This window comes from Columba livia, chromosome 22 (genome assembly GCF_036013475.1).
Source record: "Columba livia isolate bColLiv1 breed racing homer chromosome 22, bColLiv1.pat.W.v2, whole genome shotgun sequence".
NCBI lineage: Eukaryota > Metazoa > Chordata > Aves > Columbiformes > Columbidae > Columba > Columba livia.
In genome coordinates, this window is record NC_088623.1 from 536,399 (window position 1) to 564,243 (window position 27,845).

General features: G+C 47.9%; 2 long non-coding RNA genes and 3 other non-coding genes across 13 annotated transcripts in view; all 5 read left to right on the forward strand.

Annotated features, from left to right (window-relative positions):
* The window catches only part of LOC135576030 (uncharacterized), a 549,349-nt gene that overhangs the window by 176,490 nt on the left and 345,014 nt on the right, over positions 1-27,845 (forward strand). For 8 of the 9 annotated variants that reach the window (XR_010467565.1, XR_010467564.1, XR_010467558.1 and 5 more), the window contains exons 3-4: positions 22,308-22,427; positions 24,094-26,729. This is a non-coding gene — a long non-coding RNA (uncharacterized LOC135576030). The remainder of the gene's footprint in view (positions 1-22,307; positions 22,428-24,093; positions 26,730-27,845) is intronic. The other variant, XR_010467566.1, reaches the window with a different exon arrangement.
* LOC135576013 (uncharacterized) lies at positions 135-2,317 on the forward strand. Its single transcript, XR_010467543.1, has 4 exons — positions 135-401; positions 670-807; positions 1,269-1,340; positions 2,260-2,317. It is a non-coding gene; the product is annotated as an uncharacterized LOC135576013 (long non-coding RNA).
* LOC135576076 (small nucleolar RNA SNORD45) lies at positions 22,897-22,981 on the forward strand. Its single transcript, XR_010467674.1, has one exon. It is a non-coding gene; the product is annotated as a small nucleolar RNA SNORD45 (small nucleolar RNA).
* On the forward strand, positions 25,162-25,246 carry LOC135576072 (small nucleolar RNA SNORD45). The gene has a single exon (XR_010467670.1). It is a non-coding gene; the product is annotated as a small nucleolar RNA SNORD45 (small nucleolar RNA).
* On the forward strand, positions 27,516-27,600 carry LOC135576077 (small nucleolar RNA SNORD45). Its single transcript, XR_010467675.1, has one exon. It is a non-coding gene; the product is annotated as a small nucleolar RNA SNORD45 (small nucleolar RNA).

Sequence of the window (27,845 nt, forward strand, 5' to 3'; positions counted from 1 at the left end):
TTTTGCCCATTTTTTCCCCTAATGGAGGTGCTGTGTTCCCAACTATGGGATGTTTTCACCTTTGCCAACAGTTTTGCTCCCAAATGTGGATGTTTTTGCCTCTTTTGGCCACTTTTTGCCCAAATACTCAGAATCTTTTGCCTGTATTGGCCAATTTAGCCCCCAAATATTTGGAATATTTAGTCATTTCTCCAGTTTTCTCCCTAAATAGGGCTATTTCTCTGCAATAGATGGGCATTGTTTCTCTCTTCTTTATGTCCTCTTTTACCCGAAATGCAGGAGTATTGCTCTGTGAGCCTGGAAACCTCTCTGGTCTGTGCTTGACTCCAGGCCATGGCATTGGCAGAGTTGATGGAGCTTCTCAGCTGGATCCTGGTTATGAGCCTTGGGCTGTCCCAGAGGTACGTTGTCACTGCCTGTCTGCTTGAAGGAATAAACACTCACGTTTTAATAGGTTATTCACATGTGATTGTCTCCAGGATCATCTCAGAGGCTTTTCAAAAGCTTTTTGGTCCTTGGTGGTGTTACACAGACAAGTCATAAATACTATTTGCCTGCAAACCTGCTAGGTCTCAGCAAAAAGGTCACCCATGTTCCATTTCTAGCTGTGGGAACGTACACCTTTGTGTGTGTCCTGTGTCCTTACCTCACCCCCTCCCGTCACTGCAGGTGACTGAGGAAGAAGGAGATCACAACATGCCATGGAAGCTCCTCCCCTGTGTTTGACTCCCTGTTTGGTTCCTGCAGTCCATGGTGATCAAGCCTCTTGGTGTAATCCTGTTCCTGAGCCTGGGGGCAATCCCAGGGGTAGGTGTTCAGTCTTCATTGGTCACTGGCCTTTTGCATTTGTTAATATTTGGTTTATTATTTGTTAACATTTTCCTGCAATAGTTGAGCCTTGCAGTAGCCAGCAGGCTCTTTGCTAGAAGAAACATGGATGATGATTTTTTGCCCTGGTGCTCCATGCTGCCACCTTAGTGTGGGTTTTCTTTTGTGTGTGTGAGAGGTGTCCTGGTCAGAAGGCCCTGAGAGCCCCCACGTTTGTCCGTCTGGTCCTTGAGGGGTGTTGCATGTGGCCTGGTCACAGTAGTTTGGAAGCTGCCAGGTCCCAGCCAAGGGGTCTGCAGCCCCTCTGCAGCTTTGGCAATTTCAGCATGCGTCTGGGTCCCATGTTGTTGCCTGACCCCCGTCCAGGCACTGCGGGTCACTGAGGACAAGGTAGATCACAACGTGAAATGGAAACTCTTTTCCTTTCTCCTTGATTCCAGCCGTCCCTGTAGGCAGCGGCTACTTGACTTCTTGACTTGAGTCTGTCCGTGAGCCTCGGGGCGATCCCACAGGTACGACCTTGGAACAAATGAGTGTTTACATGTTAATTTTCTGTTCCTGTGAAATTTAGCTTGCTGCTTTCTTGGCTGACGCTGGGTCACGCAGAGGGGAAGTGGGTCCGCCTCAGTGCTGTGCCCCAGAGGGCTCTGCCTTGCAAAGCTCTTTGCCAACTGCTCCATCTCTGCGCTGCTCGCAGTGCCGGCTGCCGAGCCAGCAGCAGGTTGGGGCTGAGTTTAGAGCTGGGTGAGCTCCAGGGAGTCCTTTCTCCTGACAGCTCCAGGCCTGGTTAGTGGCCACTGCAAGTGCTGGATAAATGTTGGCAAGCTGCTCCTGACGGGAAGGGAGAGAGGAGCTGCCGCTGGGATGGGTTTGGATCCTGAGGACACAGCGGTGGGTGACAGGGGTGGCCATTGCGGAGGGGCAGTGTGAGCTCTGGTGCTGCTGTCTCCAGGTTGGATCACCAGACCCAGGCCACCATGCTGGTTCACCAAGTCCTTGGCAGATCCCTGTGGTCCCGTGTTGAGCGCTGGCTGCCAGGTCCTGGGCCTGTGACTCTCAGGGCAGCGGTTTCCCTGAGAGCCTTGCAGTAAAAATCTTTTGGGAAAACTCCTGAGTGTGTGTAACTTATCCAGAGGTGCAGCTGGTCAGTCTTGTGGTTCCTGTGGGTTGTGGCGTGTGTTGTAGTGATGGAAAAAGCTGTGGGCTGGGCGCCCCCAGCTCTTTGCCACCAGCTGAGGAACACATGTTGGCAGTTATGTACCAGCACTTGCTGTCCCAGCACACAGTGGAATTGCACGCTGTGGATCCTGGTGCCAACATCCCAGAGCCCAAAGCTGGAGAGGGGGAACACGGCAGCTGCCTGTGCTGTGCTGGGGTGGTGCTGGGTGCAGGTGTTGTGCCAGGGTGTGCTTACTGCTCTTGCTTTTGCAGTGAAGTTCTCAGTGTGCCAGAGCATCTGGGAGACCTCTGACCCTTTCCTGGGCCTGGTGCTGGAGATCAGGTAGTGGGGCAGGGTGTGGGTGGGGGGAGCTCTGCTCTCACAGGGGATGTTCCTGCAGCTGCACCGTTACTGCTCTCCAGGCTGCTTAACTGCCAGTGTCAGGCAGGGTGCAGGCAAGAGAGAAGCAGCTTCTGTTGTTGTGCTGCCTCTGTCTGGCAGAGCAGAGCCTGTTGCCTGAGCGTGAGCCACGACTCCTCCAGTGAGGCTCCATGGGCTTAGGGACAGTACAGCCGTCCCTCATGGCATGCTGGCCAGTGCCTGGCTGGGGTCAGGCTCAGTAATTTGGTGCAGTCTGTGGCCCTGTGCTCATGCTCTGTTTTATCTCTTGGGGCCAGCGTCTCTGATCAGGTGAAAAAAGCTGTGACCAACAGACCCAGGTCTTCACCAGTGACAGGCCAGGTGAGTCCTGAAGGCTGTTCTGGGCCAGAGCTGCAGGGAGCTGCTGCCCCTCTGCCTGCTCTGCGAGGGCAGGTGGGCTGCAGCTTGGCAGGGAGGCAGGCACTGCACCCAATGGACAGGTGTGAGGGAGGATGGCTTGCAGGAAGGATCCTGCTCAGTTAAGAGTTGCTGTTTAAGCTTGGAGGGGATGGGATTGCAGTATCACCCTGTGTCCTTGGCACAGTGATTCAGCCTGGAGGCCCAAAAAGCTGCTCGCCCTCCTGCAGCTGCCTCCTGTGCCCAGAACAGTTCAGAGCTCCTGCAACACCAGCAATACAAGTGGGGCCAAAGCAGAGCTGTCCTGGCAGAGCTCCTGGGAGAGCATCAGCCACCTATCTCACCCAAGCTGCTGCTGGAGCCCATCCCCAGCCAGGAGCCCAGGGGTTGTGGGGAGAATGCTGAGACCCTGGAGAGGGACTCCTGCAGCAGCAGTGCTGCCAGCCCAGTGCACGGCACAGCGGGGATCTGTCCAAAGCGTCCCAGAAGGCCCAGGGTGGAACCAGCAGCTTCTGCACATCTCAGGAATCAGGCTGTGGCATGGACCTCCCTGCTACCTCCAGCACCAAGATGGCTGCACCCAAAGACTCCAAACTGGCAAAATTGAAATCGTCCCTGTTGGCCAGTGCTGCTCTGGAGCTGAACATCACCATGTCGTCACCAGCACCAGCCATGAAGCTGGTGCTTTCTGCCAAAAAGTGAGCCTGAGCTTCTGCCTGCAGTCTTCGACAGGTGCCTTGTGTCTTCTGAGCTGGAGATTGTGTTGGGGATAGCACAGACCGGATGCTGGGTGTCTTGCTAAGCTGGAGGCAGACAGGGAGAGCCCCTCAGCCCCAGGGCTGCAGCAGTTGCTGTGGTTTGGGGTACAGGGCCAGGTCCCCGCTGTTGTTCCCATCCCTGATTAAGGCTGGAGAAACGCCTCCTGTCTTCTTGCTCAGGACAGAGGGGCGGCTGTGCCAGTCCCTGGAGCGGGGTGGCCTCACCAATCTTCTCTGAGTGTCCTGTCCCCTGGGGCAATGGGAGCAGGTGACTCCCCAGCTGGAGGCTGCAGAGTCTCCTCCTCCCCAGGCAGGGGCTGGGACCGGCCCTCTGGGCGCCGCTGTGCAACCAGGGCTCAGGACAGCACGGTGGGGTTTCTGTTGTTTAAACTTCCTTCCTTCCTTTTTTTGTTTCTGCTTCTAACAGAAAACTCTTCTAATTGGTTGACCACCCCCCACTTTCCTCTCCCCTTCTGTGTCTTTACCGTCCTTTTTCTCTGGGCTCATCTTCTTATTTTCTTCTCTTGGGTCATGGAAACGTCTTTTCTTTAGATCACCAAGTTTGTTGTTTATTTTTTTCCATGTCAATAACTGCAGCGCAGCATCCTGTGGAAGGCGAGCAGAAGTGACCATTGCACACCACCTCATTCACAATTTGCCAACCACACCTACCCCATGGACACCACCCACCCCAACTCCTTGGCCTGTTGGCAAGTCAAGGTAAGTGGTGCCAGTGGCTCCCAGGCTCCTGCATGGCAGCAAGGCCAGTAGTCCACGAGGCAAATGTCTGACATGGCAGGTGGCCCGGGGGAGTGGTTTCAGCAGCCACCTCTCCTGTTCTCTTGGATTGGCTAAGATGGCAGCAGTTGGGTGCTGTGCTTGTGCACTGTGGAGTGTGGAGGAAGAGGGGGCTCCTGCTCCTGACCTGGCCTTCAGATCATGTCAGCCTCTTTTCCTGTTCTGCAGGCTGTCCTCATCTGCTCTCCGTTGGCCAAATCATGAAAAGCCGACCTTCAGCTTCATCCTCAGCTCAGCCCTTTGGCTCCCAGCCTCCCCGTGACCACCTGTTCCACTGCCCACCCTTCGCACCACCTTCCTCCTGCAGCAGCAAGAAGGAGCCCAGCCAGGTCACCTCTGGTTCCTCCAGAAAGTGTCAGTGTAAGCAGCACCGTGGAGCAGACAGCAGCCCCTGTGCTCTGGCTGTGAAGGACAAGGATCAAGTCTCCAGCCCTCAAGGAAGAAGAAGAAGAATCTCACAGGAGGGCTCAGTGTCCCCTGCGGGGAGGAGGTGGCAGGCAAGGGTCCCAGCGGTGTCAGGGAGGCACCCAGCTGTCAGCTCCGAAAGATCAGCCCCGTGGTGCAAGTGTCAGTCCCCAGGACCTGTCTGGCCACAGAGCCCATCTGCCCCCTCAAGAGGAAGAAAAAGAGGAGAATGGAGGAGACAGAAGAGGGCTGCTCAGGGTTAGAATTATGTTTAGCATTAGGGTTACAGATTGTGGGTAAGGGTTAGAATGAAGGCTTGGGTTTAGGTTTAGTGTTTAGGGTTTGAGTTAGTGATAGGGTTAAAGTTAGGTTTAGGGGTTAGGATTAGAGTTACAGTTTGCTGTTAGGTGCTAGGGTTAGACTTGGGGTTATTGAAGAGTATTATGGTAAGTAGTTAGGGTTAGGGCTAGGGACAGAGTTAAGGTTGGGTTTTGGTTAGAGGTAGGTTTATGGTTTAGGTTTAGAGTTAGTGGTTAGGATTAGGGTAGGGTTAGGGATGAAGAACTGGCATTGTAGTTAGTGGTATGGTTTGTGGATAAGGGAAATGGTTAGATTTTGGGTTTGGGGTTAGGATTAGGGGTCTGGTAGTGCTTGGAATAGTGGTTAGAGTTAAGAGTTAGATTAAGGGTTGGAATTTGGGGTAGAGCTGGGGTTAGCGGTTAGGACCAGGATCAGAGTTTTGCTTAGGGTTATCATTTGCTGGTTACGGTTTCTTGGCTAGTGTGTATTAGTTAGGTTTAGAGTTAGGATTAGTGTTTATGGTTAGGTTTCAGTGTTAGGGTTAGGGGCTAGGGTTAGAGGATATGTTAGTTTGAGATTAGTGCTACAGGTTAGAGTTAGGATTAGGTTTGTATTAGCATCAGAGGGGGCTAGTGTTTCGTCAGATGTAGGGATAGGGCTTTGGGTAAAGCACAGGGTCAGGATTAGAGTTACCAGTTAGGGATTAGGAGTAGTGTTAGGTTGAGATAAGGTGTATGGTGAGGCTTAGATATGGGTTAGGGGTTTGGGTGTAGAGTTAGAGTTAGCATTAGGTAAGGTTTCAGGTTAGGTTTAGATTACAGGTAGATTTAGGGGTTAGGGTTATAGTTAGGATTAGGGTTTGCGGTTAGGGTTAGTGGTTAGTTTTCGAGTTCTAATTAGAGGTAGGGCTAGACTTAGCCTTAGGGAAAAGAATTAATTTTAGTTTTAGGGATAGGATTTGCGTTAGTGTTAAGGTGTAGGGGTTATTTTTAAAGTAAGTCTGAGGTTTAGAATGAGGCTTGCAGGCTAGGGTATAGGGTTAAGTTTTAGGAGTTAGGTTTAGAATAAGTGTTAGGGGTTTGTTTTTGTGGTTAGAGTTAGAAGTAGAGTTAAGGACAGGGTTATAGTAAGCAGTTAGGACTTAGGGTTATGGTTATAGTTAGGCTTAGGGTTAGATTACGGTTATTGTTAGGGTTTGGTGTTAGGGGTTTGGTTAGGGCTAGAATTAGCATTAGGTTTCAGGTTTAGACTTAGGGTTAGGATTTACAGTAAAGGTTAGAGTTAGGGTAAAAATTAGGGCTTAATTTAAGGGTTAAATTAGGGTTAGATTGAGATTTAGGGTTAGAATTTGGTTTAGGTTTAGCATTTAGATGAGGGTTAGGTTTTAGATAAGGTTGAGGGTTAGTGTTAGATAAGGTTTTGGGTTAGGGGATAGAGTTAGGGTTAGAGTTTGGGATAGGTTTATGGAGCATGGTTAGGGTTAGTGTTTGGGATTAGGATTTTGAGTGAGGGTTATGGGTCAGGTTTTGGGTTAGAGTTAGTCTTAGAGCTGGAGTTGAAGTTTGGGCAAGAGGTTAGAGTATAGCGTTTAGGGTTAGGAGTTTGTGTTTGGGTTATATGAGGTTTAGGTTAGGGTTCCGTGGTAGGGTTAAGGTCTAGGGTTAGATTTAGGGTAAAGTAAGTGTTAGGAGTTCCAGTTAGGGTTAGGTTTAGGAATTAGGGGGTTGGGTTAGACTTTGGGGTATAGGGGTTTGAGCTAGGGTTAGGGGAAGGGTTACATTTAGGGTTAGAAATAGGGTTAAACGTAGGGCAAGGGGTCAGAGTTAGGGTTAGAATTCCTGTGTTTGAGTTAGATGAGGTTTAGGATTAGGGTTATGTGTTAGAGTTAGGCTTTAGGGTTAGGAGTTATGGTTAGTGCTAGAGTTAGGAGCTAGGGATTAGTCTGAGAGGTAGGGTTTGAGGTTCGGGTATGTGTTTGCATTGGGGTTTGGGTTAGGTGTTTAATTATTAGGGGTAGGATTTGATTAGTGTTGGAGTTCGAGAGTAGTGTCAGTGGAAGTGGTAGGGCTAAAGTTAGGGTTATATTTAGAGTCAGGTTTAGGGTTAGAGTTAGGGGTAGGGTCAGGGTTTGATTAGGATTAGGGTTAGAATTAAGGTTAGGGCTTTTGGGTTTGGGTTAGGGGTAGAGTTTGGTTTTAGGTTTAGGCTTAGATTTGTGATTACAGTAAGAGGGCTAAGCATTAGGTTTAGAGTTGGAGTTAGAGTTAGGGGTTTGCATTAGAGTTCCATTAGGGTGAAGAGAATTGGGTAGAATTTAGGGTTAGGCTTAGGGTTGAGGGAGTAGCATTAGTGGACACAGTTAGGAGTAGCTTAGGTGTAGGAGTTGGAATTGGGGTGAGATTTAGTGGTTGGGATTAGAGTTAGGGATAGGAAATACAATTAGGATTAGGGTAAGGGTTAGATTAAAGTTTAGGGGTTAGGCAGTAGTGTTAGAAAAGGTGGTTAGGGTTAGGTTTTAGAATTCTGTTGGAGATAGGGGTTCGGGTTCATGGTTATGGAGTAATGTTATTGTAAATGGTTAAGATTAGCATAGGAGATTAGGTTTAGGGGTGAGGCTAGCGTTAGGGTTAGGATTCTGTTTAGAGGTCAGGTTAGGGTTAGATTTCATGTTAGGGTTAGTGTTGGGTTAAGTTGGTTGAAGGGTTGTGGTTGAAGTTAGGTTAGTGATAGGGTTATGGTTAGGTTAAGGTTAGGGTTTAGGTTTAGTGTTAGGACTAGGTTTCAAGTTAGGGTTAGAGTTAGTATTAGGGTTTAGGCTTACCATTAAGGTTATAGTTAGTGTTAGGGGTCAGCATTAGGGTTATCATGTTTGTGTTAGGGAGTAGTGTTACGGTTAGTGAAACTGGTTAGGGTTAGGTAGGGTTAGTTTCAGGGTTTAGGGGTTATTGCTAGAGTAAGGGTGAGGTTTAGAATGATGGTTACTGGCTAGGGTTAGGGTTAAGGTTTAGGGCTGAACTTTAGAGTCAGCTTTAGGGGGTTGGTGTTAGGCTTAGGTATTAGGGAGAAGAATTAGGGTTAGATTGAAGGATAAGATTATGGCTAGGGTAAGTGGTTAGGACTTCGGTTTAGGGTTATAGTTCCTTTTAGGGTTAGATTAGAGTCAGTTATTGGGTAGCGTTACCAGTTAGGGAGAAAGGTTAGAGTTAGGGTTTGATGTGAGCGTTAGATTTTGGGTTGGGGGTATTCTTAGGTTAGGGTTTGGATTTCTATATATGTGATGTTAGTCTTAGGGTTAGAGTTAGGGGTTTGTCTTAAATTTTAGGATTAGATTTAGAATTAGTATTTAGGTATACATTTAGGCTTAAGTTTTAGGATTTGGTTTAGGGTAATGGTTGGATTAGGGTTAGTATTAGGGGTTCCGGAGTTGTCTTAGGGGCAGAGTTAAGTTTTGGGGTTAGATTTAGAGGTAGGGTTAGATTAAGGTTTAGGGTTAGAATCAGGGTTAGGGCATTGAATTAGTTTTAGAGTTAGGGTTAGAGGTTGATTTAGCCTTTGTTTTAGGATTACAGTAAGTGATTGGACGAACATTAGAGCTTTAGATTTGGGGATAGGTGTTAGGGGTAGTGTTAGGGTTATTATTAAGGTTTGATTAGGATTAGGTTTAGGGTTTATGGGTAGGAATGCGGTTAGTGGCAAAGGTTAGTATTAGGCTTAGTGTTAGAGGTAAGGATTAAGGTTAGGGGTTAGGGAATAGTGTTAGTATAAGCAGTTAGACTTCAGGTTTAGGGGGAAAGGGTAGGAATATGGTTAAGGTTAGCACTATTTGTAAGTATTACAGTTATAGTTAGGTTTAGGTTAGGGGTGAGTGTTAGGGGTTAGAGTTAGAATTAGGGTTAGGCTTAGAGTAAAGGTTAGAGGTCAGTTTAGGGGTTACCATTATAATTTTGATTAGATTTAGGGTTAGAATTAGTCTTAGATTTTAGACTTAAAGATTTGAGTTACAGATAGGGATTAGGATTAGGGTTGGGGTAAGGGTTGGATTAGAGTTAGATGTTGGGGTTAGGAGTTTTGTTATTTGGATGGTCAGGTTTAGGTTTTAGATTTATATTGAAGGGTTAGGGCTAGGACACTGGGTTAGGGTTAGAGGTAGTGTTAATGTTATTTTTGGGATAGCGGTTTAGGGTTATAGTTAGAATGATGGGTTAGGATTTAGTATTAGATTAGAGATGGGTTTTGGTTAGGGTTTAGGGTTAGGCTTAGAGGTTAAGTTAATGGTTAGGGTTAGATAATGGGGCTGGGTTAGTGTTAATTTTAGTATAAGTGCTTACGGTTGGTGGCTGGGTTCATGGGCTAGGGATATGAATGGGGCTAGGATTAGACTAGGGTTATGTTTAGGTTTAAGGTTTGGTTTAGAGGTGAATTTTGGGGTTAGGTGTAGATTTCAGGTTAGAATTAGCCTTAGGTTAGGATAGTTACGGCTTACCATTAAGGTTAGTGATAGAGTTAGTGTTAGGTTAGGGTTAGAGTTTAGTATTGGGGTTAGAGTTTAGGGTTACTGTTAGCGTTAGTGGTAGGGTTAGGGCTCAGTTTTAGATTTATGGTTAGAATTAGTGGTAGGGGTTAAGATTAAGGTTAGGGTAAGGGTTGGAATAGTGTTAGGTTTCGCGGTTAGGGTGTCGTGTTAGGGTCAGTTGAAGTGATTAGGTGTAGAGTTTAGGTTTATGGGTTAGGGACAGAGATAGGGTTATGGTTAAGTTTAGATTTAGGTTTATGATTAAAGTTAGAGGGAGGGTTAGGGTTTGAGTTTAGGCTTAGACTCAGGCTTTGATTTAGGATTAGAGTGAGGGTATGGGTTAAGCATTATGGTTAGATCTTTTTAGGGGTAGGTGTTAGGGGGTAGGCTTACAGGTAGGATTAGGTTGTGAATAGGGTTAGGGTTTGGGGATGGGGTTAGAGATGAGGTTAGGGTTAGAGTTATGGTTTAGAGGTTAGGATCAGGTTTGAAGTTTAGCAATGAATGTTCATATATGTGGTTATGGTTAGGGGTTAGTTTTATGGCGTAGGGGAAGGGTTAGTGATTAAGCAGATGAGTTAGTATTATAGTTAAGGATAGAGTTAGGGTTAGCAGTTATGACTTAGGGTTAGGGTTTCAGCTAGGGTTAGATGATGGTTAGGGTTAGAGTTGGCATTACCAGTTGGAGGAAGGGTTAGAGTTAGGGTCTGGTGTTACGGTTTTGGTTGGGGTAGAGTTAGCGTTAGATGTTTAGGGTTAGACTTGGAGTTGGGGTTAGGAATTACAGTTAAGGTTAGCATTAGGGTAAAAGTTAGGGCTTAGTTTAAGGGTTGAGTTAGGTTTATGAGTTAGGATTGCATTTAGAGTTAGGGTTAGCACTAGGGTTATCATTTAGATAAGGGTTAGTGTTGGATAAGGTTTAGGGTTAGGTTTAGATTAGGGTTAGGGAATAGAGTTAGAGTCAGGGTCAGGATTAGAGTACAGGTTAGGTTTAGGGGTAAGGGCCTATGGTTAGTGCTTGGGGTTAGGCATTTGAGGTAGGGTTAGGGTTTAGTTTTCAGGGTAGGGTTAGGCTTAGGGTTAGGAGTTAGGGTTAGGGTTGGAATTGGGGTAAGGGCTTGGGGTTATAGTTAGATTAGTTTTAGGTTAGTGTTAGGCTTGGTGGTAGGGGTTTATTTAGGGTTAGGGGTTAGGGAGTAGTGTTATTAAAAGTGGTTAGGATTACTGTAAGGGGGCAAGGTTAGGGGTGTGGATAGGGTTAAGGTTAGAATGATGGGTTAGGATTGCATTTAGGGTTTGGGATTAGGAGGTAGAATTAGGTTTCGGGACAGGGGTTTGGGGTTCAGTTTAGAGTCAGGGTTAGGATTTAGGATAAGGATTAGGCTTTTGCTAAGTGTTGGGTTAGTGTTATGGGTTGGGGTTACGGAGTAGTGAAAGTGGTTAGGAGTAGGTTTAGGTACTAGGGTTAGATTTTGGGTTAGAGTTAGGGTTTGGATTTACGTTTTGGGTTTGGTTAGTGTTCAGGTTAGTGTTAGGGTTAGTGGTTAGTTTTAGATTTACAGTTAGGGTTAAATTTAGGGGCCAGGTAGTTGTGTCAGTGGAAGTGGTTAAGGTTAGGGGTTAGTTTTAGGATTTAGGGTTTGAGTTAGGGTGAAGTTTCAGATTAGATTTAGGGTTAGGGTTTGATTAGAGTTAGGGGATGGTGTTTACAGTTAGACTTATGGTTAGGGCTTTGGATGAGGTTTACAGTTAGGATTAGATTAATATTAGGATATAGTTAGTGTTAGGGCCAAGCATTACGTTTCAGAGTTAGGGAATAGTGTTAGTGTAAGCAGTTAGGGTTAGGTTTTAATATTAGGGGTGAAGGGTAGGACTAGGGTTAGAGTTAGGATTATGGGTAAGTATTAGAGTTAGATTAGAAGAGGGTTAGAATGTAGGGTTGGAGTTAGCGTTAGGGGTTAGTTTTATGTTTTGGGTTAGAGTTAGGAGTATGTTTTAGTTTTAGATTTAGGTTAGAGTTAGGGATGGGGTTAGCATTAGGGTTAGGCAGTAGTGTCAGTGGAATGGTCAGAATTAGGTTTTAGATTTAAATTGGAGATGGAGGTTGGGGTTGGCATTAAGGGTTGCAATTCTGGTTAGTGGTTAGGGGGTAGTGTTAGTGTAAGTCGTTAGGATTAGTGTAAGGGGTTAGGTTTAGAGCTTAGGGGTCGGGATAGTTTTAGGGTTAGGATAATGGGTTAGGGTTTGAATTAGGGTTAGTTTAGTGTTAGAGTCAGTTGTAAGAGTCACAGTTTAGGAGTTAGGGTTAGGGCTTGGTTTAGTGTAGTGTTTGGTTTAAGGCTGGTGTTAGTATGATGGGTTAGGGTTAGTTTTAGGGTTAGGCTAGGGTTATGGGTTAGGCTTAGAGGTCGCATAGGGTAAGATTTCAGTGGTTCGAGTTAGGGTAAGGGTAGAGTTAGGGTTAGTTTTAGTGTAAGCGGTTAAAGTTGGGGTTAGATAGGCTTAGGTTTAGGGTTAGGTTTAGGTTTTGGGTTATACTAGGGTTAGTTTTAGGGTTAGGGGGGTTTGGTTTAGGTTAGATTTTGTGCAAGAGGTAGGGTTAGGATGGTGTTTGAGTGAATGTTATGGTTAGGTGAATGATAGGTGTAGGGTAAGTTTTAGGTTTAGGGGTTAGGATCATGGTTAGTGTAAGGGATGGATAAGTGCTAGGGTTACAGCTTATGGAGTTAGGTTTTGGGGTTAGGGGTCGACATAGCTTTAGGGTTAGGATAATGGATTAGGGTTTGAATTAGGGGTAGTTTAGGGTTGGAGTCAGTCGTAAGAGTTATAGGTTAGGAGTTAGGGTTAGGGCTTGGTTTAGTGTAGTGTTTGGTTTAAGTCTGGTGTTAGTATGGTGCGTTGGGGTTAGTTTTAGGATTAGGTTAGTGTTATGGGTTAGGGTTAGAGGTAACATTAGGGTGATATTTCAGGTAAGAGTTAGGGGAAGGCTAGGGTTAGGGTTAGGGTTAGTTTTAGGGTTAGGGAGGGTTTGGTTTAGGTTAGATTTTGGGCTAAGAAATAGGGTTAGGGTGGTGATTGGGTTAATGTTATGGTTAGTTTCAGGTGAATGATAGGTGTAGGGTAAGTTTTAATCCAGGGGTTAGGACGAGGGTTAGGGTAAGGGATGGATAAGTGTTAGGGTTAGGGCTTAGGGAGTGGTGTCAGTGGAAGTGGTTAGGGTTGGGGTCTGGCTCAGGGTCCCAGGGGGATTTGTGAGGTACCAAGGCCTGGATGAAGAGCTCCCTTCTTGGTCACACACATCCAAAAAGACAGGGACACGTCTGTGACTGATCTGCCTGGCGCTGTCCCACCAGCAGTGGCAGATGCATCCTGGAGAGGAGTGGAGCTGCCAGGCACTGTCAGAGGATCTCCCTGAGGTGCCACTCGCTGCCCACCCAGACTCACACCCTGTCCCTGGCTGTGACAGATACACCAGCTACGAGCTCTGGACACAGGACACAACAGTCCAACAGCAAAGACCATCTCTCCTGTCCTGAAAGACTCTTATGACCCCTGGAGCCCAAAGCCATGGACCACATGAACTCACTGGACATTTTAGAGGCGTGGCCTATAGACTGAGGAATGAGATCTGTGTGTATATCCAGAGACAGGAAAGTGCTCTTGATTAACTGGAATGTATTGGAGAGTGTGGGACCCGGGCACAACACAGATGGTGCAGAATAAGGGGGGGGCACTGTCCTGGTTTCAGCTGGGAGAGAGTTAATTTTCTTCCTAGCAGCTGGTAGAGTGCGGTGTGTTGGATTTAATCTGAGAAGAATGTTGATAGCACAGGGATGTTTTGGTTCTTGTTAAGCCATGTTTATCCCAAACCAAGGAGTTTTCATCAAGGAGGCTGGAGATGCACAAGAAGCTGGGAGGGGCACAGACAGGACAGCTGGCCCAAGTGGCCAAAGGGATATTCCACACCATATGATGTCATGCTTGGCATGTAAACTAGAGAAAAGTTATCTGGGGGACCGCTGTTTGGGATCTGGCTGGGTGTCACTCAATGGGCTGTGAGCAATTGCATTGTGCGTGACGTGGTTTATATCTCCTGTTATTGTTATTACCATTTTTGCAATTACTACTATTACTACTGCCATCATTATTATGATAATTGCTATTACTATAATTATTTTATTTATTATCATTATTATGTTATATTTATTGTAGCTATTGTAGCTATTGTAGCTATTGTTGCTATTGTTATTGTTTTCCCTTTCTGTCTCATTAAACTGTCTTCATTTTAACCCAAGATGTTTATTTCTTTCCTGATTCCCTCTCCCATCCCACTGGGCTGGAGGGAGTAAGAGAAGGGCTGTGTGTGATGTTCAGCTGCCTGCTGGGTTCAACAAAACAGTCCTGGTAAAAGGAGTGATCATGCAAGGTGTCCCAGAGGAAGAGGTGAACCTGAGGAGGGCACAGGGTAACAAGGGCCCTTCAATGCCAGGACAGGCTGTGAGGAGCCAGGATGCCAAAAGATGTCAGACTGGAGAATGTTTCAGGACACCATCCTGGAAGCCCAGAGGCTGGATCTGGTTCAGCCCTCCCCTGCCCTTGGTGCCATGAGAGACACCCCATGGTCCTGCCCAGCCTTGTCCTGGGCTCCTGAGCCAGCTGGGAGGATGGAAAGGGCTCAGCAGCAGTGATCCTCATCCAGCTGGGTCTGTTTCCCAGCCCAACCAGCGTGGCCAGAGCAGAGTCCCAGGGTGGCCCCAGGGCACCGCAGCCCCTCGCTCTGCAGAGCAGCATCGCCAGCTCAGGGCCCTGTGGGGAGCACAGGGAGGGAACCAGGACCAGCCGGCCAGGCCAGGCTGGACACCCTCCCCTGGGGAAAGGGATGTCCCTGGAGCAGAGCAAGGGAGCATTTCTGTGCCTGCAGGGAGGAATCCAGGAGGAAGAGAAACCTCCTTCTGCAGACACTCCTTTGGGTCAGGCTGCTCTGTTGCTGGAGCAGGACTCTTGTTCTGGTCTGAGGAGAGGGGCTGGCACTGATGGACACAGCTCATCTGTGGTGGGGATCTGCTGGAGCTGGATCTGCTTTTCCTGTCTGTCCACAGCTCTTCAGGAGACACTCTGCATCAGTATCCATTGGAGAATTCTACTATCACATCTTCAAAATGCTCATTCAAAATGTCCTCTTTATCTGCTCTCCTGAAACCTCTCTAATTAACTCTACTGTTATAAATAAGAGCCAATAAATCGATTCTGAGTCAATCAATCGATTTTATTTAGCAAGCGGTAATTAGGCAAAACAGCGCTGGGTGACCGGGGGAAGCTCAGTTCCACCAACAGGCACACCAAATCAACCTTTCGTATGTGCTTATATACGTTATGCGTTCGTTTACGTGCTGGGAATTTCCGTCTCTGGAACTTTTGTTATCTGTTGCAACATCCGAGCGCTTTGTTATCTGTAACACCATCTGGGAGTCCTATTATCTGTGGCACCATCCGGGAGTCCTGTTATTTATGGCACCACCTGGTAGTCCTGTTATTTATGGCATTGTCTTTGACTACTACTACAAGGTTCTACAAAACATAATCAAACTCGCACAAGCACAGTTACTGCTTACAATAATATGCATAATACAATTGAATCCTACTCGATTTGTTCAACATTAACAATTTTGACCGTCACTTATTACAATTCCCCCCCTTTTTTTTTTTTTTTTTACTCATTTATTTGTTGATCAAATCGAATTACCGCTTTTCGGGCTAGTAAGGTTATTTCAGCTTCTTCATCAGTTCCATGTTTCTGTAGCAACATAAGGTGTACCCGCTCTATACGGTTTTTAACTAGTCTAATAAGTCGATTTAGGATACAGGGTCCAAAGGTTAGGGTGAGTAATAATATCATCAAGGGTCCAGCTACTGTGGATAGCAATGTAGTTAGCCACGGGGACTGAGTAAACCAAGACTCGTACCACCCTTTTGCAGCTTCTCTTTCCCTTTTTCTCTGTTCCAGTCTCTCCCTTAATTTTGCCATCGAGTCTCGGACTGCCCCTGTGTGATCTGCATAAAAACAACACTCTTCCTTCAAGGCTGCACATAGTCCCCCTTGCTGTAAGAAAAGGAGATCCATCCCTCTCCTGTTTTGTAACACCACTTCAGATAGCGAGGTTAGAGATCTCTCTAAGGCGGTTATGGAGTTTTCAATTCTCTCTAGGTCCTCATCTATCGCAGTCTTCAAGGAACTGAATCCTTGATTTTGTTGAACAAGTGAAGCTATCCCTGTTCCTGCTCCGGCTGCCCCTAACCCTAGCAACGTGGCTATAGTAATGGCTGTAATGGGTTCCCGTTTGGTACGATGGAGTCCTGTATCCCAAATATCATACATTACATTTTCTTGATACAATATCCTTGGGATGATGCTAACTAACATGCAATACTCTCGGGAACTGTTGAACACCTTTAAAGACACACATGGAGTAAGTCCCGTCCTAGAACATATCCATTTTGTTCCATTCGGGGGAATAATATATCCTGTGGTTTCGTTAAGGCTCGGTACGATATTCCCACAAAGTGGTCTCTTGGAGTTTGGTACTTTACCTATACAAGTCCCTATCCCAGTTACATGTTGCATAGTTATCCCTCTTTTCTGCTTTTCCCAAGGACATTGAATAGGCACAGACTCCTTGTTTATGGTATACCGACGATTATCCCCTATAGCTTCATAAAAGGGTGGATTAACATTATAACACAACCAGCAACCCATGGTTAAGTTGGGTTGCGTATAGTTAGAGTTTGATAAGCAGCCAGGATAATTCCCCATAGAGGATTCAAAGATTCCGGGGCTTCAATATTCAGAGATTTCAAGGCTTCAGTGACAGTTTCCTCTATTACTATTATATTCTCCTTCTCTACTGTCTTTGTCTCCCTACCCAGAGCGGGAGGGGATCTTACTACTGGATTGGGACCTATCGCTCGAGAGGTCGGTTTAACTTCTTCTTTCTTTATGAGAAACATGCCTCCTCGATCAGCACCCGGTTGATAATATCGCATTCCCCAGGTTTTTCCAACAAACCATCCACTATGTTCAGGATCTGTTACGTTAAGGAATATATTCACAGTTGCCATCGGGTGGGGTGTACCCGCGGGGAGCTAATTGTAGGGAACTCCTTTCTCCCGAGGGAGGAGTGCACCCTGCAGGTCCCCATCCAACCCTTAAGAACTTATCAGTATTTGCCCGAGGAATTGGCCAGTTTGAAGCAATTGTTTCACACCCCCAGTAAGCGCAGTAATAGTGTCCTGGGGTATTACAATATGAGGGCCCTGTGCTGGGGCACATATAAAACCCTATTTTGTTAAAGCATGGCTCAATTTGAACTAATTGGCATAAGGTTGTAGTAAAAGAAGGTGACCCTGATGTGGTCTGTTGTTGTATTATCGTTTGGTCCTCCCATCGATAGAGAGTCCATTTAAAAGGTCGGTGAGAACTCCCCTTGTTTATTGCTATTATTACCGGTAAGGTAAGGAGGATTAGGGAGAGCAACCCGGCCCGTGGTTGGCTGAAAATCAGCCAGTGGAGGTTCATTTTGTTGAGGGTTGTTCTGCTTAAGGAGCTGCTTTATTTTAGGAGTTTTCGGAGGCACTTGCCAATCCCCACAAGGATACCCCTCTGCCTTGCCCTGGGCCTACTCTGTTGCTTCAGAGTAGCCGGGTAAGTTATCTTCTCGGCAGCAGTTGTAGTCTTCAGGGGACTGCCTCCTGAATCCTCTCCTTGTTCTGTCACAACCCACTTTCCAATATTGAACCCAATAGGGCTATTTTCAAATACAAGGGTTTGGCCACTGTCCCGAATCCTCACAGGGTTTGGAACACTTCCTGTATCTTTTCTTACCAAAACGCTTCTTACACTTCCTCTTGGTTATTTCCCAAATGTCTGGACTTATCAGTGATTATTAATATCCTAATGGTATCTAAGGTTTTTCCCCAACACTCATTACACCATCGTTCAACATAAGGAAACTTTTTCACTGCTGTATCCCACACCCGTGACACACGCGACATACCCACGGATTGCATTGCTTACATACAGGACATGCGATGTGCGACTTCTGTAATTCCTTACAATTGTCCATAAAAGCCTAGTATCCAGGGCTGTGCGTCACGTGTCTGTTTCCTCTTGAAGGTCAGCTTCAACTCATCTGGTTTCCCAGCGACTTCCCAGTCTGTGTGCAGGATAGGACCTTTTACTCGACTAGCGTGTGTCCATCCTCTTTCCGCGGTGCGGACTGCGGTATCTGTGGTGAGTAAAACAAGGAAAGGTCCCTCCCAGGACGGGTTAGCGATGATTCCCTCCATGTTTTTATGAGTACTTGATTTCCTGGTTTGATACGATGTATTGCTATATCTAAAGGTGGTCTCTAGACCACCAGACCTCGCTTTAACAGTTCTTACGAAGCCACACAAGCACAAAAGGGCCCGCGGGACTTCACCACACAACGCAGGAAAAAAAAACAAAGAACATATGCGGCAGGGACAACACCTCCCCCCCCACTCTGCTCGGTGCCCTGGACAGGAGAAACGGCACAGGAGCCACAAAGTGACCTTGGACAGGTGCCACTGTTCACTGATCAACCAACTGCAAGTCTGGTTCGTGCTGCCAGAGACGCACTTTGCAGACCTACAAAACCCAAGAATTTGCCCCAAATATTTCTACATAGCACAGCATCAAACACATCTTAGTATCTTATTCAGTCTGGAATTCACACCTCAATCTATTGCGATTATGGAAGCCACTGAAAAGTCAATGAAAGGGGTTCTACGAGAGTTGGTCCCCACACTGAACACTAAAACACATGTAAAATAAAAGGGGGCAAACTTCCAAGTCACGATTAGGGACGGTGATAGGTTCGACTTTTTTTTCAGATTCACCTCCCATTAAAGCAAGAGAAAAGTGCAACTTTGCAGCATGTTTGTTCACGTCAAGTTTTGCCTCAAGAACACATTTTGCAGTAACAAAATATGGTCTATAAAGTTGCAAAGTGCACAAGCTGAAGGCACAGAGTACAAGCACATAGGAAAACAGATTTCAAAATACAAAGTAACAAAAAAAAGAAATCTGGTATTTAAAACTCCCTGACAGAAGATACATTTATATGGGACCAACTCTCAAAGGTGACAATTTTTAAACTAATGAACAAATATTGCACAATAACAAAGTTTTATTCTTATTAAGTAAAAGCTCCCGAAAATACCTTGAAGTTTAAAAACTAATACACTGACGTGTTAACTAGTTTTAAGAATGTCCTTAATATTAAGAAAAGAGTGCAAAAAGGATTCTTCCATTCTAACACTTTTTGGAAACTGCTGATTCCAGCTGCCCATTTCTTTTATTACCAGCAACGCAGCTTTCTTAGCTTCCTCATCTGCTAAATTATTCCCTCTTATTTGCGTGGAGGTTCCCTTCCGATGGCCCTTTACATAAACTACCGCAATTTGTTTGGGCCCTCTTAATGCCTCCAAAGTTTGCTTTATTAAGGTCTCATGTATTAATCCTTTACCCTGAGAATTCATCAGTCCCCTCTCTTATCTTTTAACAACTGTAACACCCTCAATACTGCGAACAGCTCACAAGCCTGCGCTGACCATCCTGAGTTAAGGGGACCTGACTCCTTAGTTGTCCAGCTGTTTCCATCTATTATAGCGTATCCTGACTTCCTTTTCCCGTCCACTACCCATGATGATCCACATAAAAACTCCTCTTCTTCTTCTAAATCCTCTCTTACCTTGGTATAGTTTTACTTTCAATTCCCGATCTTTTATTTCTAAACTAATTCCCAATTCGACCACTAAATCCCTTCCTAATAGGTTATGTTCAGCTTCAGGCACTAATAAAAGGGACCCTGTCCCTATTCGGGATGGGGATTCTATTTCTACCCCTTTAATTACTAGTACAGAAAAGGGGTCTCCTTTTGCTCCTATTACTTCTATTTTCTCCGAAGATGGAGCACATCCCCGGGGCACAGTTTGGACAATAGATCTTTCTGCCCCAGAATCCACCAGGAATTCCATTTCCTGGCACTGGGGACCTAACTTTAATTTTATCAAGGGCTCTGTTGTTTTAGGAGTCCCCAGCAGATAGACCCCCTGACACCCCTACTCAAAATAATACATTTTCTCATCCTGTATACGTTTCCTACAGCTCCTTCGCATATGTCCCTTCCTCTGACAGTAAAAACATTCGATTTCCTTCAAATCCTTCAGTCCGACTTGACTTCCCTGAGGTGGCCCGTTCCCACCTATGCGTGGTGGCCCTCCCTTCTGTGGAGCCGTCCTCTGTCCCTCTCCAACTGCCGCTACCAACATTTTAGCTTGCCTCTTCTGAGTCTCTTCCTCCCTTCTCACATAAACCTTCTGTGCTTCCCTTAGCAACTCATCCAACCCTTTCTCTTGCCAATCTTCCAGCTATTTTAACTTCTTTCTAATATCTGGCCATGACTTCGCCACAAACTGTGTTTTTAAAAGGGCTTGCCCGACTGGTGTCATAGGGTCTATCCCGGAATAAAGCTGCAAGCTCTTTCTTAGTCTTTCTAGCCATTCTGTGGGAGTTTCATCTTTCTTTTGTTGTTCATTAAAGGCTTTATTTATGTTCTGCCCTCGAGGGACAGATTCCCTAATCCCTTGGACGATTATAGTGCGGAGATCTCCCATATGGCCCCTGTGTTCCGGGTTTTGATTATCCCAGTTAGGGCGCTGCTGGGGCCACTTAATGTCAGCACCCGGCCCTTGTTGGTGCCGTTGGTAAAGATTTAGGGCCTGACAAATCCAATTCTCATATGACCCAAAAATTGGCCAAAATAAATGATCTGGTCTAATCTGCTGGTTTCCCCAGCCATGCATGCAATAGTAAACCATCTTTTCCCTATTTTTGTTTCGCGTGCTAGACCTCTCCGTGGGTCCCTTCCCAGTGAACACAAGGCCCAATGAGGATTCTCGGGGAATATCTGGCAACCTCTCCTTGGGTCCCTTCCCCATGAGATCAGAAGGCTTGCCCTTCTTCTGTCCCATCTTCCGGAGTGTCTTCTTTTCACACACACACACGCACCCCTCGTTCGTGGCTCACGCCCTCGCGGGCTATGGGAACCGCACTACTAGAGAGTCCCGCCCTGCCTTACAGGGTCCACACTCGCTTCGCTTCCTCCCCAAGCGGGGGGGGCGTCTCGTTCATGCACACTCCAGGATACCCACCCCAACCGAACGGAATCGCTTTCTATACTTACCCTCCCCGGGGTCTTCGTCCGGTTTACGGGGTTCAATTCTTTTGCCTAATTACCTAAATTTAGGGTTCGGAGGTTAAGGTTTCAGGGCGATCCTCCGTCCACTCCAGGGCCGTCTGAAAACGGGACGGGGCGCCTCCCTGAAGTTTAGGAGTCCCTCCCAGAGATCCTTAATCCGAGTCACGGCACCAAAATTTGTGATAAATAAGAGCCAATAAATCGATTCTGCGTCAATCAATCGATTTTATTTAGCAAGCGGTAATTAGGCAAAACAGCGCTGGGTGACCGGGGGAAGCTCAGTTCCACCAACAGGCACACCAAATCAACCTTTCGTATGTGCTTATATACGTTATGCGTTCGTTTACGTGCTGGGAATTTCCGCCTCTGGAACTTTTGTTATCTGTTGCAACATCCGAGCGCTTTGTTATCTGTAACACCATCTGGGAGTCCTATTATCTGTGGCACCATCCGGGAGTCCTGTTATTTATGGCACCACCTGGTAGTCCTGTTATTTATGGCATTGTCTTTAACTACTACTACAAGGTTCTACAAAACATAATCAAACTCGCACAAGCACAGTTACTGCTTACAATAATATGCATAATACAATTGAATCCTACTCGATTTGTTCAACATTAACAATTTTGACCATCACTTATTACACTACAAGCCTTGTAGAGCTTGAAGAAAATCATGCAGGAGACATGGCTTGTGAGAGCTTGGGGCATTTGAGTGAGCTCATGCTGCGTTTGAGGCCGAGTCCATGAACCTCAGGTACTGAGAACAAACAAAGCTCTCAAGGAGGCAAAGTCAGAAACAAAGCTTCAAAGCTCCTTGAAGCATTAATGGGCCCCACTGAGGCCTGTTACTGACAAAGGCTCCCCGGGCATTCGTTGGAGGCTGTGATGACAGGTGGGCCAAGGCCCTGTGCAGGTGGCTCTGATGCTGAGAAACCCCTTGGTTTGCTTTCTGAAGCAGAAAGGAGACCCATGAGCTCCAGGCGATGGGAAGGGGGATCCTGTCCCTCACACACGGCTCAGGGCTCTTCCTGGGACCGTGGATGTGTGTGTGCAAGGCCAAGGGAAGGACAACACTGGTACACCGACTTCCAGCTTCCCCACGGGGCTGCAAGGAGGCACCGCGGCCCCAGTGCCATGAGGACGACATGTTTTCTCATTGGCCTCAGTGGCAGAGACGTGGTTCAGCGCAATCAGATTTCGTATAAAAACTTGGCGGGTCAGGCGAATAATCGGACAGCTCTGGCGGGGTCCTGAGGTAGCGCGGCTCGCCTCGCCCGTCCCGGTGACGCAATTTCCGTCTGCAGCGCCGGGCCGAGCGGCGGCTCCTGAGCGGGTCCGGCCGAGCGGCGGGTCGGATCGGGGCGGGAGAAGCGCCCGCGGGCGGGGCGCGCGCACCAAGGCCCGTGTGCGAACAGGCCCTGGGAGACCCCGGTCCCGGAACCGCCGGAGCTGAGCCCACAGCTGACGGCCTGGCGGTGCTTTGTGCAGGTGGCAGCGCAGAGGCCGCCATGGAGACCCGGGTGTCCCAGCACGTTCCTGCTGGAGCAGCGCGTGGCCCGTGCAGCTTCGTGTGGGACGAGGGAGGCGACTGTGTCCGTGTTGACTCAGGTCGGTGCAGCTGCGCGTGGATTCAGAGCAGTAGCCCTGGCTGGCTTGTTGAGCCTTGGGGGTTGTTTATTTCTGAGAATGACGGGTCTGTTCAGCAGGTCTTTAATTGCTGTGCACTTTTACCCTGCAAGAAGGATTCATTTTCAGTGTTATTCATTCAGTGTAGCTCTCTCCGTTGGACGGGTAAGTTTTCCCGCTCTCAGAGGTTCTCTCTCCATTTGGTGGTTGAATTTCTCAGCATCTCTGCTGCCGTTTGTTTTCCTTCTCCTGCAAAGTGGGGTGGAAAAGAGAAGGCAAAGGCTCCGCTGCTTCCAGGCAGGGACTTGGTTGCTTGTCTAATGCATGTCTAGTTCCTCTCGAGGAAGACAGAGATGAATGGTGTTAGAAATCAATAAGGTGTGACCTGTAGGAGGGACAAAGTGTGTTGGATCTGAAGCCGTTGGTCAGGACGGGAGGAGCAGCCTTCTTGGGTCAGTGATGGGTGTTGGCATGTATTATCTGAGCTGGAGCTGATGTCTGTCACCACTTGAGCTCTAGAATTACTCTGAGACCCAGGAATCTCCAGTTCCTCGTGGAGCTTTTCCAGGCTGTGGAATCCCCTTTCTGTCACAGGTTGTAACGCAGCCCGTGGAGAAGGGGGCACTGTTTGAGGTTCCTCAGTTTGGGCGTTAGGGAGGCGTCGTTCTTGAGCTCACACTGGGCGTTACGAGGAGACGCTTTCACGTGAGCTGAAGGCAGCTCTGGGTACCCAAAGCTGTTAACCGGTGTTAACAAACGCTGCTGCCGAGATTTGGGGGTGACGGCACCAGCCGGTTGTGACGAGCGTGGATGTTGCTGAACCGCAGACACCGTCTCGTCCAGGCTGCGCAGCCGGAGCGTTTGCAGGGCGGTGTCCCAGCTTCCTTTGATTGCAATGAGCACTCGTGTTGGGATTTGGTTTTTAAGGAGCGTGCTCTGCTTGAATCTTTTGTGTTGGGGTTTGTTCTGTTATTTCACAATGCCATGAAAGCTGAAGTGCAGGCGGTTGAGAGCTGTTGGAGCAGAGAGGAGCACGTCTTGTATTGCTTGCATTTTTCTGGGTTTCTGAAGGAGAAAAGATTTGGATCAGTTGCACCCCAAAAGGACATTTTGTACGGGTACGCAGGCACATCGCAAGAAGAGCCAGAGGCCATGAATGCATTGCAAGGAGCAAGTTTTATTGTAGTTCCCTCTCTTCTGGGGGTCTCCGAAGCCGCACCTGAGCTCCCAGCAGAGGTGACAGCAGCGGGGACGCAGGCGCTGGTCAGTTCACCCTGCTGGAAGGTCACTGGGCCTGCTGAGCTCGCCTGTATTTCACGGCTTCAGGCAGGCGCAGCCTCCCGCTCTTTCTCACAACAAAGCAGGAATCTCAGACACAGTGATGAGGTGCCCAGAGTTTCTCACAGCCCTGTGTTATCTAACACAGACGTTCTGCTCATCAAGCACACAGGGTCAGTAGAACAGTTAGTGTGATGTATGTGCTTTTTCTACAGACAGGTGCAAGTCCCTTGAGCGTATTTACATTTAACTAATCACCTCTCCAAATCTTCTCCTATATCCCCATACAGTGCTTTGTTCCAGATTCTCCCTGGTGATTTGAATGTGTTCTTCCTGTTCCTGAAAAACTAATTTATTTCCTTTCCTGCAGCCCCGCCTTCCAGGAGAAACAGCTACAACGCTCTCCCTGTGTGCTGCAGCCGTCCCGGGCCTTGTGCTGAGACCGAGCTCATCACTTGCACAAGTACAGGCTGTCCTGGTTAGCGCTGCCGAAGCTTCTGCGGTAACGAGCGCGGTTGGGAGATGCAGCGCAGGAGCTGCTGTTGTGCTTGCAGGGAAAACTGGCTGCTCTCGGTGTGGGGAAAGCAGGAGGATTCGTTTTGTTCCCGCCTGAGCTGTGGTGGATGAGGAGGTTCTGAGTGCCGCGCAGGACGGGTGAGTGTGTCTGTAGATGGAGGTGTTTTAAATCAGCCAGTGTCACACGCTGCCTGTAAAAGTGTCTGTGTGATCCCTTTCTACAGGCAGGTGCAAGTCACTGGAGTGTATTTACATTTAACTAATCACTTCACCAAATCTTCCGCTATATCCCCATGCCTTACACCCTCTCGCTCAGGTGACTTGCTTCTGCTGGGTCCAACGAATCCAGAGTTGTTCATTTGTGCTTGTGAGGTGTAGCACAGAGCAGTTTACAGGGGCACACAATAAACACTTACAGAAAAAGGGAGAAACATTTCTGCAATAATCAGGTGTCCCATTCATCTTGTCAAGGAGTTACACGAGTTATTCAGCCAGACATTATCAGTAGATGGTTTCACTTGCTGCATTAGTTCCAAAGGTGTGAGATCTTGTCACCTTCCAGTAATACATAGGCTGCTGCTCCAGCTCCGTCAGCTGGTGTCAGTCTGGGTTTAACAACCTGCTGTGGGCCACGGTCTGAGCTCTGCCCGCGGGTGTGAGGAGCTGGGAAGGGGGGATGGATGGGGCAGAGCTTGACTGACACCCAGGCTGGTCAATGAGAATATTCCATTAGCGTCCTGCTGTGTCTTTAAGGAGAGTCGGGATCTTGGGGCTGGGGTTTTTTTCAGAGCCGGGCCAGAGGCTTTTTCAGGTATCTCTAGTTCATCTCGAGGAAGACAGACAAATAAGCTGCGACCTGTTGGAGGGACAAAGTGTGTTGGATCTGAAGCCGTTGGTCAGGACGGGAGGAGCTGCCTTCTTGGGTCAGTGATGGGTGTTGGCATGTATTATCTGAGCTGGAGCTGATGTCTGTCACCACTTGAGCTCTAGAATTGCTCTGAGACCCAGGAATCTCCAGTTCCTCGTGGAGCTTTTCCAGGCTGTGGAATCCCCTTTCTGTCGCAGGTTGTAACGCAGCCCGTGGAGAAGGGGGCACTGTTTGAGGTTCCTCAGTTTGGGCGTTAGGGAGGCGTCGTTCTTGAGCTCACACTGGGCGTTACGAGGAGACGCTTTCACGTGAGCTGAAGGCAGCTCTGGGTACCCAAAGCTGTTAACCGGTGTTAACAAACGCTGCTGCCGAGATTTGGGGGTGACGGCACCAGCCGGTTGTGACGAGCGTGGATGTTGCTGAACCGCAGACACCGTCTCGTCCAGGCTGCACAGCCCGAGCGTTTGCAGGGCGGTGTCCCAGCTTCCTTTGATTGCAATGAGCACTCGTGTTGGGATTTGGTTTTTAAGGAGCGTGCTCTGCTTGAGTCTTTTGTGTTGGGGTTTGTTCTGTTATTTCACAATGCCATGAAAGTGCTGAAGTGCAGGAGGTTGAGAGCTGTTGGAGCAGAGAGGAGCACGTCTTGTATTGCTTGGATTTTCTGCATTTCTGATGGAGGACATCGACCCCAGCATCAGTTGGACCCCAGAAGGGCATTGTTTGAAAATGCGTGGCCAGGTTCCAGTGACGTGTTGGCTTGGGCGTGAATGACTGGAAGTGCCTGTTGGGAGAGCTCCGTTGGTGTGGACTCGTGGAGCCTTTGTGATTGAGCTTCTAGGTGCGAGAATGCAAAAGGAAACTTGAGCTCAAGCCGGTCTTGCTCTCGAACCAGAATGGCTTTGAGTCCTGCCCAGATTTCTGGAGAGCCGTGAACGTTCCAAGCAGCCGAGGTTGTGGCCCAGGGTGTGTGAGTCGCCCGCTCTGCAGTTGTCCAGCGGGCCCTGCAGATAATGTTTGAGGTGACAAAGCTCTTGGCAGGCGACAGCGTTTGAGTTCATTTGCTTCTATCTGGGGATATATGGACCACCTGAAATGGTGGTGTTTGCGTTTACCTGCAGTAGACAGACAGACAGACCCCTGGAGTGTTCATGTGCCCTTGTCGATGAGTGAGGAAATTGTCTGCGATTCGGAAAAGGGAAGGGTCCGGGGACAGGTTTTAGGTGTTTTTTCCAGCTCCCTGCAAAACCTGGGGTTTTAGTGTTTTGTTCCAGATTTTCCCTGGTGATTTGAATGTGTTCTTCCTGTTCCTGAAAAACTAATATATTTCCTTTCCTGCAGCCCCGCCTTCCAGGAGAAACAGCTACAACGCTCTCCCTGTGTGCTGCAGCCGTCCCGGGCCTTGTGCTGAGACCGAGCTCATCACTTGCACAAGTACAGGCTGTCCTGGTTAGCGCTGCCGAAGCTTCTGCGGTAACGAGCGTGGTTGGGAGATGCAGCGCAGGAGCTGCTGTTGTGCTTGCAGGGAAAACTGGCTGCTCTCGGTGTGGGGAAAGCAGGAGGATTCGTTTTGTTCCCGCCTGAGCTGTGGTGGATGAGGAGGTTCTGAGTGCCGCGCAGGACGGGTGAGTGTGTCTGTAGATGGAGGTGTTTTAAATCAGCCAGTGTCACACGCTGCCTGTAAAAGTGTCTGTGTGATCCCTTTCTACAGGCAGGTGCAAGTCACTGGAGTGTATTTACATTTAACTAATCACTTCACCAAATCTTCCGCTATATCCCCATGCCTTACACCCTCTCGCTCAGGTGACTTGCTTCTGCTGGGTCCAACGAATCCAGAGTTGTTCATTTGTGCTTGTGGGGTGAAGCACAGAGCAATTTACAGGGGCACACAATAAACACTTACAGAAAAAGGAAGAAACATATTTCTGCAATAATCAGGTGTCCCATTCATCTTGTCAAGGAGTTGCACGAGTTATTCAGCCAGACATTATCAGTAGATGGTTTCACTTGCTGCATTAGTTCCAAAGGTGTGAGATCTTGTCACCTTCCAGTAATACATAGGCTGCTGCTCCAGCTCCGTCAGCTGGTGTCACTCTGGGTTTAACAACCTGCTGTGGGCCAAGGTCTGAGCTCTGCCCGCGGGTGTGAGGAGCTGGGAAGGGGGGATGGATGGGGCAGAGCTTGACTGACACCCAGGCTGGTCAATGAGAATATTCCATTAGCGTCGTGCTGTGTCTTTAAGGAGAGTCGGGATCTTGGGGCTGGGGTTTTTTTCAGAGCTGGGCCAGAGGCTTTTTCAGGTATCTCTAGTTCATCTCGAGGAAGACAGACAAATAAGCTGCGACCTGTTGGAGGGACAAAGTGTGTTGGATCTGAAGCCGTTGGTCAGGACGGGAGGAGCTGCCTTCTTGGGTCAGTGATGGGTGTTGGCATGTATTATCTGAGCTGGAGCTGATGTCTGTCACCACTTGAGCTCTAGAATTACTCTGAGACCCAGGAATCTCCAGTTCCTCGTGGAGCTTTTCCAGGCTGTGGAATCCCCTTTCTGTCGCAGGTTGTAACGCAGCCCGTGGAGAAGGGGGCACTGTTTGAGGTTCCTCAGTTTGGGCGTTAGGGAGGCGTCGTTCTTGAGCTCACACTGGGCGTTACGAGGAGACGCTTTCACGTGAGCTGAAGGCAGCTCTGGGTACCCAAAGCTGTTAACCGGTGTTAACAAACGCTGCTGCCGAGATTTGGGGGTG